The 14,962-nt window shown below is 39.3% G+C and overlaps 1 long non-coding RNA gene across 1 annotated transcript; it reads right to left on the bottom strand.

Annotated features, from left to right (window-relative positions):
* Window positions 1-1,061: 1,061 nt before the first annotated feature.
* Window positions 1,062-14,396, bottom strand: LOC141096920 (uncharacterized). Its single transcript, XR_012233813.1, has 2 exons — window positions 14,061-14,396; window positions 1,062-1,451 (listed from the first exon to the last, which is right to left on the bottom strand). It is a non-coding gene; the product is annotated as an uncharacterized lncRNA (long non-coding RNA).
* Window positions 14,397-14,962: the final 566 nt, after the last annotated feature.

The following is a 14,962-nucleotide window of genomic DNA, read 5'->3' as shown; positions in this document are numbered from 1 at the left end:
ATGGGGCCCAAGCTAACTAAATAGGAAAGGATAGAAAAGCTGCTGTCTGCAATCCGCCAAAACCCTATCAACACAAGAGCCAACAGACTGATAGGGAAAAGAGCCCTGAAGACGCTAGGCTTCAAAAAGACTTTGTCAGTACTCAGGTATTTTCTGAAGACAGAGCAAAAAGGAATTCAGCTCACCCCAGCAGGGAATGGCAGAAATCCAGAAAAACAAGGCAAAACAAAACCAAAACACAAATGCAAAAAGCAGAGCTGAAAACTTAGCTTTTGAGGAGCAGGAAACAGACTGGTCTCCTAGAATCCCTCAGAGAGATCACCAGCAAGGCAGAAGGGCGTCGGCTGCCTTATATCCAGTCAGCAATTCCAGTCACCCAGTCATCATCATCCTGCACAGGTGCTTGGTAATCAGCCCCACTACCTTCCTTCACCAGAAGAGGGAGTTCATCAGACCTCAATGGTGAAGGGGAAAATGAACTAACAACAATTCACTATGAGGCAGCACAGTTACTCTGGACTCCATCTGGCCTCTGTTCAGCGGTGTCCTTTTCAGAAATGCACAAAACTGTGGCTGACGGCACTTTTATGCAATCCTAAAAAGACAGGCACTGCAGGATCACAGATCCTATGGCGTCTGCAGTTCCTCCATCTTCTTCATTGTAGGGAATCTTCCGAGGAGGGTTCCTTCTGAATCATGTATTTCAGAGATTTACACGGAAACCCCAGTGCAAGTGCAGAGTGCAGGACAAATGTGCCCCGAGTCTTATTGCAATCTTTGGGAGGCAGAATGAAAAAATTTATTCTGAGAGCTATAACTTTTTTATTTTTCCGCTGATGGAGCTGTATGTGGTTTGGATTTTGTAGGACAAGATGACGTTTTCAGCAGTACCATGTTTATTTATTTACGTCTTTTGATTGTGTTTTATTCCACTTTTTGTTTGGCGGTATGATGATAAAGTGTCACGCCCACAGGGTGTGATGATGTATAGTGAACTCGCTAGACCACTGATGATGCAGTCGTAGCTATATACTCGATACTCAAGAGACAGGAAAATGAGCTTCATAAAACCAAAGATATTTATTAAAGAAAGTTTAACAAAAGGGAAAAAGTGCCTGAGAGGAGAACCCTCTGAATCACGACACTGTACCACCTAGTGGAGCACCATACAAGGTATACCCCTATACAAGGATTCCTCCGTCATAATACCAGGAGTCCTAAATGCCGTGAATCCCGGACCAGAGGAACGACCCATACAGACCGGATAGAAGAGACTGTGGAATACTGGCTCTGTCGGTGTAGGGAATACCGGATGCTCCATGTAATCCCGGAAAGGCTGATCCAGCTGATAGTGGTATCTGGATGATTCCATGAGGGGAGACTTGGTCAGCCAGGAGTGGGATCCGGAGTGTCCAGAGGGATCCAGGACAGGGAATCACCAGCAGAGAATTCTGTGGAGACAGAAGTATTGGTAAAATGCAAAGCAGCAGTCTGCTAATCACAGAGCATAGCAGTGTGTGGTCTGAGCCGGAGGCAACGATCCTACAGAATGAACACGTTTTCCAGGCACCTCCCTTAAGGGGAGGATGCCTTTTATGCACAGAGCATCACCGTACAGCAGCCCTAATAGAGAACAGGTGCCCTGCTGCTTTAAGTATGTGCAGGAAGCGGTGCATGCCTCCTAAGAGCCTTTCCATGAGACCTGCCAAGGGGATGCAGGTTCCTAGCAGAGAAAGGAGCCGCCGATCATCTGGAACCACAGAGAGGGAGAGCAGTACCAGTATAGCTGCGTGATAGGCACCGCTCTCCCAACACAGCGGAGACCGGACCCGCAGCAAGGACAGAGCAGGTGAAGCACATAGCGCCGCGTGATGTGCACAGATCTCCCTGTCTATGACAGACCAGACCCGCAGCTGAGGGCATGACATAAAGCTTTGTTTTTTGCCTTTTTTTTAATTTATTTTTTATGGGGTTCAATATAGGGATTAACTAGTGGGACAGTTTCATAGGTCGGGTCATTCTGGATGCGTCGATACCAAATATGTGTATTTGTATTGTTTTTTTCATAAAAATATTTATTCATGGGTACAATATATATTTTTTTAAATTATTCTTTTTATTTTTTTAAATTTTTTTTTTTTAAATGTAAATTTATTTTTAAACTGTTTTTACTTTGTCCCACTATGGGACTTTCATTTTTCGCTTGTATAGCATAGAGATGCAGGAGCATCCCTGTGCTATGCAAACTCTCAGCGCTGCACTGACAAAGTTGCTTCTTCATGCTCTGAGCATAATCAAGCAACTTGCTGTCTCTGTTGACCCGTATGTCGTCATGATGACATCGGGTCTCCATGGTGATTATCGGGACATTGTGGGGTCTCCGATCCAAGGGCAGATGGGTTTCTTCCCTCTGCTAGCTTCTAAAATGCTGCAATAAAGTTCGATCACAGCATTTAGGGTGCTAAAGTGCCAGGAGTGGTGTGGGATCACTCATGGCACTGAGTGCCGGGTGTCAGCTGTCAGAATCTGCTGACATCCGGTGGCAAAATCACCGGGACATATTCATAAGTCCCAAGCCAATAGATACCAGGTCACAGGGATGTATGGATATGTCTCAGGTGGTAAAGGGGTTAGAAGACATTGTGTGCCCAGTACTAAAGTAAAAACCTCCACAAAAAAACCTAATAAACAGATATGGACGATGCCTGAAATTCATGGTACTTTTTACAAGCACTTAAATAGAGTCTTTAAAGTGGTTTTAATGTTGAACCTTCACTATTATTTACTTATAACTAGAAATACTAGAGGAGCCTGTAGTCTGTCCAATGGGATGGGAGAGATTGACAAGTTTGACTTTTTGGAAAAACAAAGCAAAACTCTTTCTACTATTAGAAACTTCATAGACAAATGTTGATCATTGGGCTTCATCTCATCTGTAAACTAGTCTGGAAGAGTCACACAATGGAAAGCTTCAGGTTTTTCCTGGAAAGTAACCAAATACTTTTTCGAGCATTTCTTTTGGCAGGTACATTATTTGTGTTGTTATTATATTTGTAATGGATCTTAATGCATCACTTTTACCATGCCAGACTTTACTTTGCTAACTGCAGTTCACATGATTGTGCAGAACTCGATGTATTTCTTTGGACTGCAGCCTAACCTCTTCACGACATTTGCCATACATGTAAGGCGCTGCGGCAATACAGTTCTCACCGCATGTGCGGCAGTACTAGATCCAGTCACTGCGTGAGGCAGCTTTGACAGTGGACAATCTCTGCACTACGCTGTGTGTATAAATGAAAAATTTGGGGCAAAAGGAACGTTTGTGAGGAAAAATGTATTTTTTTCATTTTCGCGACTCAACAGTATAAAATTCTGTGAAGCATTCAAGGTGCACTCTACACTTTTAGAGAAGTTCCTTGAGTAGTTTCCAAAATAGGGTCATTTGCGGGGGGTTTCCACTCTTTAGTCACATCAGGGGCTCGGCAAACGCAACATGGTGTCCACTATCTGTGATGCAGATGTAATGCAAATGTTATCTATAAATTATTTTGTGCAGCATGACAAACTGGTTTAAGGATATAAAAATTTAAAGTCTTAAAATTGCTACATTTTCGCCAAAATGCCGATATTTTCACAAACGCAAAAATTTTTTGTCCTAAATGTACCACCATCATAAAGTACAATGTATCATGAAATAAACTTCTCAGAATCAGTGGGATTGGTCGAAGCACTCCAGAGTTATGGCATCATAAAGTGACGTTGGTCAGAATTGAAAAAATTGGCCTGGTCAGGAAGGTGAAAACAGGCTTCAAGGTGAAATGATTATAATTGCTAATCTATACAAGCTGATGCTATGTGGATGACAATTAAGGCGCTATGTCATGTTTTAAATTAAGCTGCTTTGTTTTTTATACTTCCTGGGGTTTGACGAAACTTTACTGATACAGTCATGTGCAGTTTATGTCTTTTTGATGCGTTTTTGCAAAGAAAATGCAATACAACTCATTTATTTTTTTTACCCGTGTATTTTCCACATCTAAAGCAATTCTATGGAGAAAATCCAGACGTGTACCTCCGCGTGGTCACAAGAGAAATTGACTTGTTTTGGATTTCAACAACGTACTGCAGACCAGTTTACACTGCTTTTAAAGAAAAGCACAGTGGGTATGAGATTTCTATGAATTTCATGCACTTTGCTGTAACTGTACGTTGTGTTTTTGGTGCAGCAAACGTGCGCAGTGTCAAAAACTGATCGTGGGAACTTAAAGGGGTACTCTTATCTACAAGTTCCTATCCCAATATGAAGTAGGTGTAATAATAATAATAATATTTGTAAATACATCCAATGTGAAATGTAGCATAGTTTTTCTGATTCACTATGTCTCTTTCCTCCTCATTGCGGGACCTTAGGTGTCCATGGTTACGACTATTAGCAACTAGCTAACTGTCACTATATCAGTGGCCATAACCATGGATACCTAAGGTCCTGTAATGCTTGCACATAAGGAAAGAGACATAGCGAATCAGAAGAACTGTACTACATTTCTAACTGGAGGTAATTACTACTATTACTACTACAAACTATTAATATTATTACACGTACTACATGTTGAGATAGGATCTTGGAGGTGGGAATACCCTTTTAACCTTAGAGGAAACATTGTTCACCACATCTAACCTGGTTTCAGGTGGCCATATTTCTTGGTCAGCATACTGACTGCAATGCTCAGGCTCATATATGCTTATAACTATTTGTATAACTTATTACTATATATGTGCTTCAATCAAAAAACAGAATTACCAGATGTCATTGACATTGTGACAGGTGTTTTGTCAACTGCCATACTTCATTGGACTTTATTGTACAACCCTTAGGATATATTCACAGAGTAATTTCACACAATCATCATGAAAAAAACACTTTAAGTGCTGTTTGGAAATGCTTCCTATTTACATTGGAAAATTCACGTTTCTTTTGAATTTTATCTAATGAACACAACCCTCTTTGATGAGGTTTCCTCGAGGAATCCATTCCGTACCAAACTTGACATGGAAAACGGGTTGCAGAAGCAAGTTGGGGAAAAAATACCCTTCAAAATTCAGATCTAGACTTTGCTGTCTTAAACAATCTCTGTGTGAACATTCACTTAGGACCGCTACTGAATGAACACTACCGCAGAAGTAAAAACACTATTTAGATTGTTCTATTACGTACTTGTCCTGAGGAACAAATCCTATGAATAATTATTAAGAAATGTAAGTACCTTTCTTTAATAATACCTTATCAGGTCTAGATATAATGTAATGCACAGTCATACTTAATTTACATCACAGAATCGTGACTGACAATTCACACAGTTTTGGGTGAAAGTTGATGTGTGATCCCAGCTTTTTTTTTTACCTGAGGTGTTTTGTCACTAGTTTTGCATCAGTTTCTTGATCTAACCGCACCTTTCTAGCACGTCAGCATCGCTATATCACTGATGATTCATTTATAATCAGAGTTGTCTAGAGGAAGGGCCCCAGGAGATTCTACTGGTTTCTACATTTCTTTCTAGTAGCAACTACAATGTCTGTAGGATTTCCTTCTGTGTTATATAATGTGAAATGGTAAGGCTGAGTTCACACAAATGTTCGTGTGCTACAAGTCCAAACATCGGGGGCATTTTACCTCAAAATGGTGCAGATCCATAATACAGTTATTACCTGTGTTATTTTTATATGTGAAAAATGTAAAAAAAAAATAGTTTAATCTGTAAGAATTGAATGGCCGATAAATGCACTGAAGAAATGTGCCGATTTATGGTAAATCAGTTTCACCGACCAGCACACAACAGCTCTTACAATATGGACCCAACCTAAGGTCTTGTTCACACGGCAATGTTTGGTCAGTAATTCTCATCAATCTGTATGCCAAAACCAGGGGTGGAGCATACAGAAAAAAAAACTATAATTCAAAAATACTGACGTATAAATAGAGTTTAATGTTGTGTGGATTCCATTTATACATATAAATTACCTTCATATAGCTTCATACACTTTAAACCCCTTTCAAACTTCCGTCAATCACATATATGAGTTCTATCCATGATTTTGCAGAACACGTAACTGTTAAAGTCTATGGTGCTACTCACATGTCCTTTTTGCAGATTGTATGTTTGCAAAAAAAATCACCAAGACATGTCTGTTGTTGATCAAAGTCATGGATCAAAATTACCCATGCAAGTCTTTAGGTTTGTAAAAGCCACGAACAGCAAAGGTCTGTGTGCAATCCGTCTTTTGTCTGTGATTAGTAGTGTAATATAACTTAGAAGCTTTGCAATTTTTTCATACAATAAAATCACTGATGAAAAACTGATGGTAAAAATGGACACGCTACCAAACACTGATGGTAAAAACGGACATTCTACCAAACACTGATGGTAAAAACGGACACTCTACCAAACACTGATGGTAAAAACGGACACTCTACCAGACACTGATGGTAAAAATGGACACGCTACCAAACACTGATGGCAAAAACGGACACTCTACCAAACACTGATGGTAAAAACGGACATTCTACCAAACACTGATGGTAAAAACGGACACTCTACCAAACACTGATGGTAAAAACGGACACTCTACCAAACACTGATGGTAAAAACGGACACTCTACCAAACACTGATGGTAAAAACGGACACTCTACCAAACACTGATGGTAAAAACGGACACTCTACCAAACACTGATGGTAAAAACGGACACTCTACCAGACACTGATGGCAAAAACGGACACTCTACCAGACACTGATGGTAAAAACGGACACTCTACCAAACACTGATGGTAAAAACGGACATTCTACCAAACACTGATGGTAAAAACGGACATTCTACCAAACACTGATGATAAAAACGGACACTCTACCAAACACTGATGGTAAAAATGGACACTCTACCAAACACTGATGGTAAATAAGGTTACTATACCAAACACTGATAGTAAAAAAGGATACTATACCAAACACTGATGGTAAAAATGGACACACTACCAAGCAATGATGGTTAAAAAGAATACCATACCAAACACTGATGGCAAAAATCGACACTCTACCAGACACTGATGGTAAAAACGGACACTCTACCAGACACTGATTGTAAAAATGGACACGCTACCAAACACTGATTAACCTATTAAATAAATAATTAAAAAAAAATAACCAGCCAAGGTAAAGCAGACAGCTGCGGGCTTATATTATCAGGTTGGGAAGGTCCCTGGTTATTGGGTACTTCCCAGCCTGAAAGTTCAATCCCACAGCAGTTCCAGAATAGTCGCATCACATGAGATGCCCAATTCTGCAACTTAGCCCAGTTCATCCCGATTGCCCTGGTGTGATGGCAATTGAGGTAATGGTTTATGGGGTTGATGTCAGCTTTCTAATGTCAGCTGGCATCAAGCCCTGGGGTTAGTAATGGAGTTTGTTTTCAGTTCCGGAGCAGTATGACGGGCACATGCGCCATTGATTCCCTTCTTGGACTAGAGGCATTACATCACTTTTTAATGCATTCAGCATGCCTATTAGCCCATCGTTTGTATAAAAATACCCCCCTAATCTGGTTGGGTATGCCCCCAGAAGAAGCAGAAGGGCAGAAAGTGCATTGGGGTGCTGGGGGGACATTTTGCAGCTCTATTTAAAGTTAATGTTACCTATGCATTATGACATGGATGTTGTTTATAAACGGGTTATTTCTCTTTGATGCCCGAATCATTTCTCGGATTACTGGGTCACGCTTGGGCTGTTTTGTTAATACAGATAGAGTATTATATTATTAGAGTAATATTATAGAGTATTATTTCTCATTTTTCAGTGTAAATATAAATATTTTTATGGCAGTTCATGCGTGATCGTTTTTGAGCATAAGTTATTTGTGATGATTTTCTAAATCTGTTCTAATATTGGTTTGCAATACCTGTCTGCTATTGTTTTCCCCCCTTTTGGAGTATGTTTATGTGAACAATGGATATATGGCCTTTTTATATGTTTTGTATATAATTTTAATTCTTTGCAATAAATGTTAATATTTTAATGGTTCTTTTCATTATGGTGGTGGTATAATTGCTGCCCCTTTGTTGTGCATATGTTCTTGGAAGTGCCATCTGATTATTTTTGCGACACTTTTGGTAATTAATTATCTGAAAGGTATATATATCCATTTACAGGTCATGGCAACATACCAAACTACCAATAGTTTATCCGTGCTTGTTAATTCGTGAGTTGTAATGCAGCTTAGCAAATGAATAGGCAATACACATCCTGTATATTCTATATATTTCTATTGTGTTTCATGTCATCAACTAAATGAGGAGATGATTAAGTACCTTTTGTAATATCTGGGTAGTGTTTCTAGCAAAGCTGTAGGAGGCAGAGAAATATAACAAAGGCGAGTTCTTGAGCTTCCCTAGGTTGGGCTGTTTTTTTTTAATGCTAAATGGCTCATCATTAAATCACATTTCACTACGTAGGGGGGTTTACAACTTTCAGATGAATTTACTTTATTGGTTTGTTTTATATATTTGAGACATTTATACACGTTAAAATAAATTGACAAATAAATGTGTCGAGTTATTTTGTCATGCAGGAATATAAAGGAAATGTGACACTACTGCATCCTAGGAAGAGACAGGAGTGCCTGGATTAGCTTACCTGTCCACTATGTATTATAGCAGAAAGTCTTCATTATGCATCTCCTTTACACTATCTGTTGAAGTATTATTACTATTATTTTTTTATTTTATTTATTTTAACGCTCCATTAGTTTCAGGGTGCTGTATATGTGATGAGAGTTTACATAAATATAAGTATGTACTATAAGGACAATAAACGAGCTAAGGCTATATGAACATGGCATTCTAATTCTGACAAGGTCTTCCTAGGCGAAGCAGCTTCAGTAAGAAGCTAGCAGTCTTTTTCCTGCTTTGATGGGGGGTTGTCGTTTTTTGCAATAGCTCTGCTGGCTTTTCCCTATACTTTCAATTATAAAAAAGAAGGAACATATTACTACTTTTAATTGCTTCATAGTTTCTGAAGCCTGAAGATGTTAAAAGGGGTAACAAAAGATTGAACATGTGCACAGCAATGTCATTTTTTACATTGTCGTGGATTATGTTACATTTTTGTGGCAGTTTTGAAGAGCTTTTTCAAAATGATTCCAGGTGGAATTCGCCTTTAGAAGGCATAGACTGCACATACCCTAACGTTGACCAAACCGGGACAGAGATTGAGAGGACCCTAAAATCTATAAGGATAGTTGGGAAGGAGGGTCGAAACGGCTAAGGTGGTAATAAGATGGCAGCAGGGATACTGCAGATTGTAGGCTTTACTGAAGAGGTGGGTTTTCAGGTTACGTCTAAACTTTTGATTGTGGAAGACATAGGAAATGGAATGTGTTAATCTGAGCTGGGCTTCTCCTATGACCCCAATGACTGCTACTGTTATTACTATATGCTTTCATATTTTTTCATAGATTGTAGTTAGTGATGAGCGAGTATACTTGTTGCTCGGGTTTTCCCGAGCATGCTCGAGTGTCCTCCAAGTATTTTGGCTGGCTCGGAGATTTTTTTTTGTCGAAGCAGCTGCATGCAGCTGCGTCGACACAAACTAAATCTCCGAGCACGTCAGAATACTTGGAGGACACCCGAGCATGCTCGGGAAAACTCGGGCAACGAGTATACTTGCTCATCATTAACTGGAGTATATTTATCAATTTCGTGTAACTCTTAGACAGGGAAAACTTAGCTAGATGGTCTTAAACTGCGACTTGTCATAGTGGTTCATACTGTTTAAAAGTCTGACACATCTTTACCCCATCTGGTCTTAGCTTACATCATTTTTTAGTTAATTTGTGACAGATATTTGAGACAGAATTTCACCACAGATTTTGGCACATTGTTTTGCAGGTTAGGCCGCACCTTTTCTTCTGAGCCATTACCATTTAATAGAAGCCGCACCAATAAGGAGCAGACAACACATGATAAATGTGGCGCAAATAGTGAAAGACAGTTTTTAGCATAAGTTGCACCAGAATTTTGGCACATTTACTTGATAAATCTCTGCATTGTCAGTATAAGAAAATACTTTGATGACCGGGTATATCTCCGTACTTCTCCGTAGAAGGTCATACACTACCATTCCAAAGTTTAGGTTCACTTAGAAATTTTCCTTATTTTTGAAAGAAAAGCACAGATTTTCCCAATGAAGCTAACATTAAATGATTCAGAAAAACACTCTATACATTGTTAATTTGGTAAATGACTATTCTAGCTGCAAACGTCTGGTTTGTAATGTAATATTTTCATAGGTGTTTTGAGGCCCATTTCCAACAACCATCACTCCAGTGTTTTATGGTACTTTGTGTTTGCTAACTGTGTAAGAAGGCTAATGGATGGTTAGAATACCCTTGAAAACCCTTGTGCAAGTATGTTAGTACAGCTGAAAACAGTTTGGCTGATTAGAGAAACTATAAACCTGACCTTCCTTTGAGCTAGTTGAGAATCTGGAGCATTTCAAGCATGGTGGAGGTAATGTGATGGTCTGGGGTTGCTTTGGTGCTGGTAAAGTGAGAGATTTGTACAAGGTAAAAGGGATTTTGAATAAGGAAGGCTATCTCTCCATGCCATACCCTGTGGACAGCTCTTGATTAGAGCCAATTTCATCCTACAACAGGACAATGACCCAAAGCACACCTCCAAATTATGCAAGAACTATAGAGGGAAGAAGCAGGAAGCTGGTATTCTATCTGTAATGGAGTGGCCAGCGCAGTCTCCAGATCTCAACCCCATTGAGCTGTTGTAGTAGCAGCTTGACCGTATGGTACGCAAAAAGTGCCCATCAAGTCAAACCAACTTGTGGGAGGGGATACTGGAAGCATGGGGTGAAATTTCTCCAGATTACCTCAGCAAATTAACCGCTAGAATGCCAATGGTCTGCAATGCTGTAGCTGATGCAAAGGGAGCATTCTTTGACGAAAGCAAAGTTAGAAGGAGAAAATTATTATTTAAAATAAAAATCTTTTTTTCGAACCTTGTCAATGTCTGGACTAGATTTTCAATTCATTTGGCAACTCATTTGATCAATAAAAGTATGAGTTTTCATGGAAAACACAAAATTGTCTGGGTGACCCTAAACTTTGGAACGGTAGTGTATGTGTCCATCATGCTCTAATACAAAGAAGTTTGGTGACAGTAACCTAACCTTTATGAAGTGGAACTGTAAAAAAACAATTGTAGCAGCAAGTCTATCAAGATTTATAGATGTCCTTCAGGACAAATTGATTACTTAAGTTGTGTCCATAGTTGGCGTTCATCCATTTTTCTTTATTCCAGAAATGATAGGTGATTCATTTGAGCAAGTAGGATATTTGTAAATGTGATTTTTTTCTGCTCATAGTAGACATTACTTTGTGTCTTGTTGCAATGACAGTGCCAGGTAATCTATATAATTGCTGTTATAGTATTGTATAACTAGTAATAATTTACCTAAGTAAATCTTGTCAAATTTGGTAAGAAAATTGATAAGGACATTGCTTTAGCTTTTACCACATAAGTCATCCACACCCTGATACATGGATATGTCGCCACTTCCTAGTAACAATAAACAATTTATAGTTTTCCTCATTGTAGGCACTGGGTGTTTTGTTGGCCTTATGAAAATAATGTATTATATACTGTGTACATTTATTTTTTAGCAATTTTAAAAGCTTTTCCTTTATTATTCCTGGTAAATGCAGTGTATCCATTATAGTTCGTTCACTCTTAAATTCAATCTTAGAAATATTTATGCAAAATTCTGAGCCAAGTACCGCCATGGGAAAGTAGCCTTAGGGCACAGTCAAACGGCTGCATAACACGGATGATGATCACATTGCAATCATTGGACTGGTCTTCGGCTCTCCTGACCAGAGCATGACGGCATGTATGGTATTTTTGTGCAGCTGACATGTTTGGGTCAGGAGAATCGCTGGCTAGTCTGAGCATTGCGATGCGATTATCGCAGCGGTCTGACTGCGCCCTTCAACGGAAACACACCTCCATATTACAATGTTGGCCATGCAAAATGCACCCAGTCCCTGTTGCAAATTAAAATGATTAAGTCTCTATTGTTTCTCCTCTTCACCTAATCTTGTTGATATGCTGCCCTACATACAACAACCTCTTTTATGCTGTGGTCGCCTTTGTCTCCTGCCCAGCCCTAGTCACACCCCTGTGCTTCATGACATGTAAAACAAATTATATCATGCCTGTAATCCTCTGCCTGTCTAGATTATATGGAGTGCAATCTGAATTATGAATTTAAATGTTGACATATAAACGTCCTCTGTATAAGGAAACTAAACACTCATCAAACATGAAGCACGGCTTCTGTTTTCTTTTGGGTGTGTTCAGAGCAGACGTTCCAAATTATTGTTTAAGCTCAGCTTGGATGTCTGCCATCGGTCACTCCCTTTTTCATTTGGACTGAAGAGGACACTTTCTCAGTTTAACTCCACTTTATGTCCTACTGTAGCAAACATTTGTAAAACTAACCCTGATCACTTCCTATGAACTAGGAAACTGGAAGGGTCTAACACAGTGGGACTTAGTAATTGGCAGTGACTAGCACGCTCCTCGATTGTACTTAGTAACGCAGTATTCTTATCAAAGCACGTAAGTTCAGATAGGAACTTGGTACAAGGTTCAGTGACTTTTATTTGGCAGAACAGAAAATATAGATAGAATTATATATAAAGATATTGCATCAGTCCTTTGTTCCAGTTCACTTGCCTACAAACCTGTGCAACTGGAATGGCATAGTGGAACAAAAAATGTACAGCTTAAAACTTTAACATAATATGGTCACTAGAGTATTATTATAGAATAGGATTGGTTAATAACCTATAAATGATAGTGAAACATTTAAAATGGCAAAAACATCATCTTTTCTTTTCCAGTAAAAATTGAAAAATGTATTTCAATAAAAATTACAATTTAAAAAAAACAAACAAAGCAAAAACATAACATGGTCAGTTTAGTGCAGCAGAGAAAATCTTCAGATCAGGTCAGATGCAGCAGAGAAAATCTGAAAATCTGCAGGGTGCCTTGGCAAAATTGTATGTGTTAACTAAGACTTGGCAGAATCTTTCATGTCACATGAAAAAAATATTCAGGCAGAAATATAAATATTCAGGAATCTACAGATTTCTTATAGACCGCCCTCCAAAAAATGGTTACTGAGGTATTAAAAACACTGTATAAGAAATTATTATTTATGCTTAATCTTCAAAAAAACCATACTTTTGCGACATTCAAAAAAATATATCCTTAGGCCAGATCCATTTGGGGTCAATACTCTGACCTTAAAATGGCAGCAACAATTTGCCTTTTGTGACTCTACAATAACTGTTCAGACTAAGTCCCGCAGCTCAGTGCTTCAAGGCAGGGCCATTCATTTAAATACACCTTCCCACCTGCTTATTTTGCCTCAGTCTAAACCCCTCTCTTCCTCTGGCTTCATACAATGTGCAATGAAATGACTGGCCCTGCCATGAAGCACAGAGCGGCGGGACTAAGTTTGAACTGTCATTATAGCGCCATCATATTCCTCAATGCTTTACAGACATTATCATCACTGCCCTCGTTAGGGCTCACAATCTAAATTCCCTATCAGTATGTCTTTTGAGCGTGTGAGGAAATAGAGTATCCGAAGGAAACCCACGCAAACATGGGGAGAACATATAAACCCCTTGCGGTTGTCCTTGGTAAGATTTGACCCCAGAACCCCAGTGCTGCAAGGCTGCAGTGCTAACCACTGAGCCACCATGCTGACCCCCTACCCCTGCCCGCTATGTGCATGAGCACACGGAGCTGTATAACGAGCCAATCACATCTGCAATTTGGGGTCACAACTGGCCCAATTTTCAATATGGCTGTCTATAGTGTTCGAAACCCCTGTCTTGCATAGACACCCAAATGTTTACTGCAGCTTTTTACACAGTTAAATAATGTGAATATGCATACTGACTATATGGGGGCTGGAGCCTTACCTGGCGTATACATTCAGATGGACCCTAGGAATATCATCATGAATACAGTGTGTACTTAGGGATCCTTCTTTTTTAACAGTAAAATCGGAAACTGTTTTACAAGCCCATACAAATGGAAAAGGTGCATGAGAAACTAAAAGACAATGCTGGCAGATTCTTGCTGAATCTGTAAATCTGGTTCTTGTAGCTGCAAAAATGCTGAGCTAATGCATTTACTGTGTGATTTTTCTTTTTCTCATGTTAGCTTGGCTTATTGGGTGTGTCGCTATCAGTCATACAAGCTTTGCCCTGAGAGTATTGTATCTAAAGAACTCACCCTCCCGCCTAATTAAATGATCCACCCTGGAATACCCACCTTCGTTTTATATCATGTGACTCCGGTATTTAACTGAACAGGTCAATTATATGGGATTAATTGAAGGCTGTATTCTACTTTTTAAGGACGCTGTGTTTTGTCCTCTTCAGCTAGGCCCTTCCGGTAATGTTTAAGCACCTGCCATAGACTGAACAACACTGACTATTGTTGAGTAATTGACAAAACATTAAATAATTTGCAATATTTTGCAGTTTGAATTGTGAAGAATTAGCATTTCCTGAAATCAAATGATGGCAGTTATGATTAAATATAAGCACAATAAGTCATTCTATGACTCTATGACATTATTGCTATTAGCATTCCTTGACATTATGCGATTATTACTACATCTATTCAGACATAATGCACCTGATGTGCTGCATCTCATCTTACACAGCAGGTGCCTCCATAACAGTCACTGCCACTGCTGTGCCCCCATAACAGCACTAATGATATGAGAGAAGCACTCAGTACGTGGGTTTATACATTGGAAAGGACAGTGGCCTGCATATCAAAACTTTCTGTAATCCCAGCATAATAGAAACAA

Source organism: Dendrobates tinctorius, unplaced genomic scaffold (assembly GCF_039654945.1).
Source record: "Dendrobates tinctorius isolate UK_male_01 unplaced genomic scaffold, ASM3965494v1 ptg000081l, whole genome shotgun sequence".
NCBI classification, from domain to species: Eukaryota; Metazoa; Chordata; class Amphibia; order Anura; family Dendrobatidae; genus Dendrobates; species Dendrobates tinctorius.
This window is presented reverse-complemented; position numbering and strand designations above follow the sequence as displayed.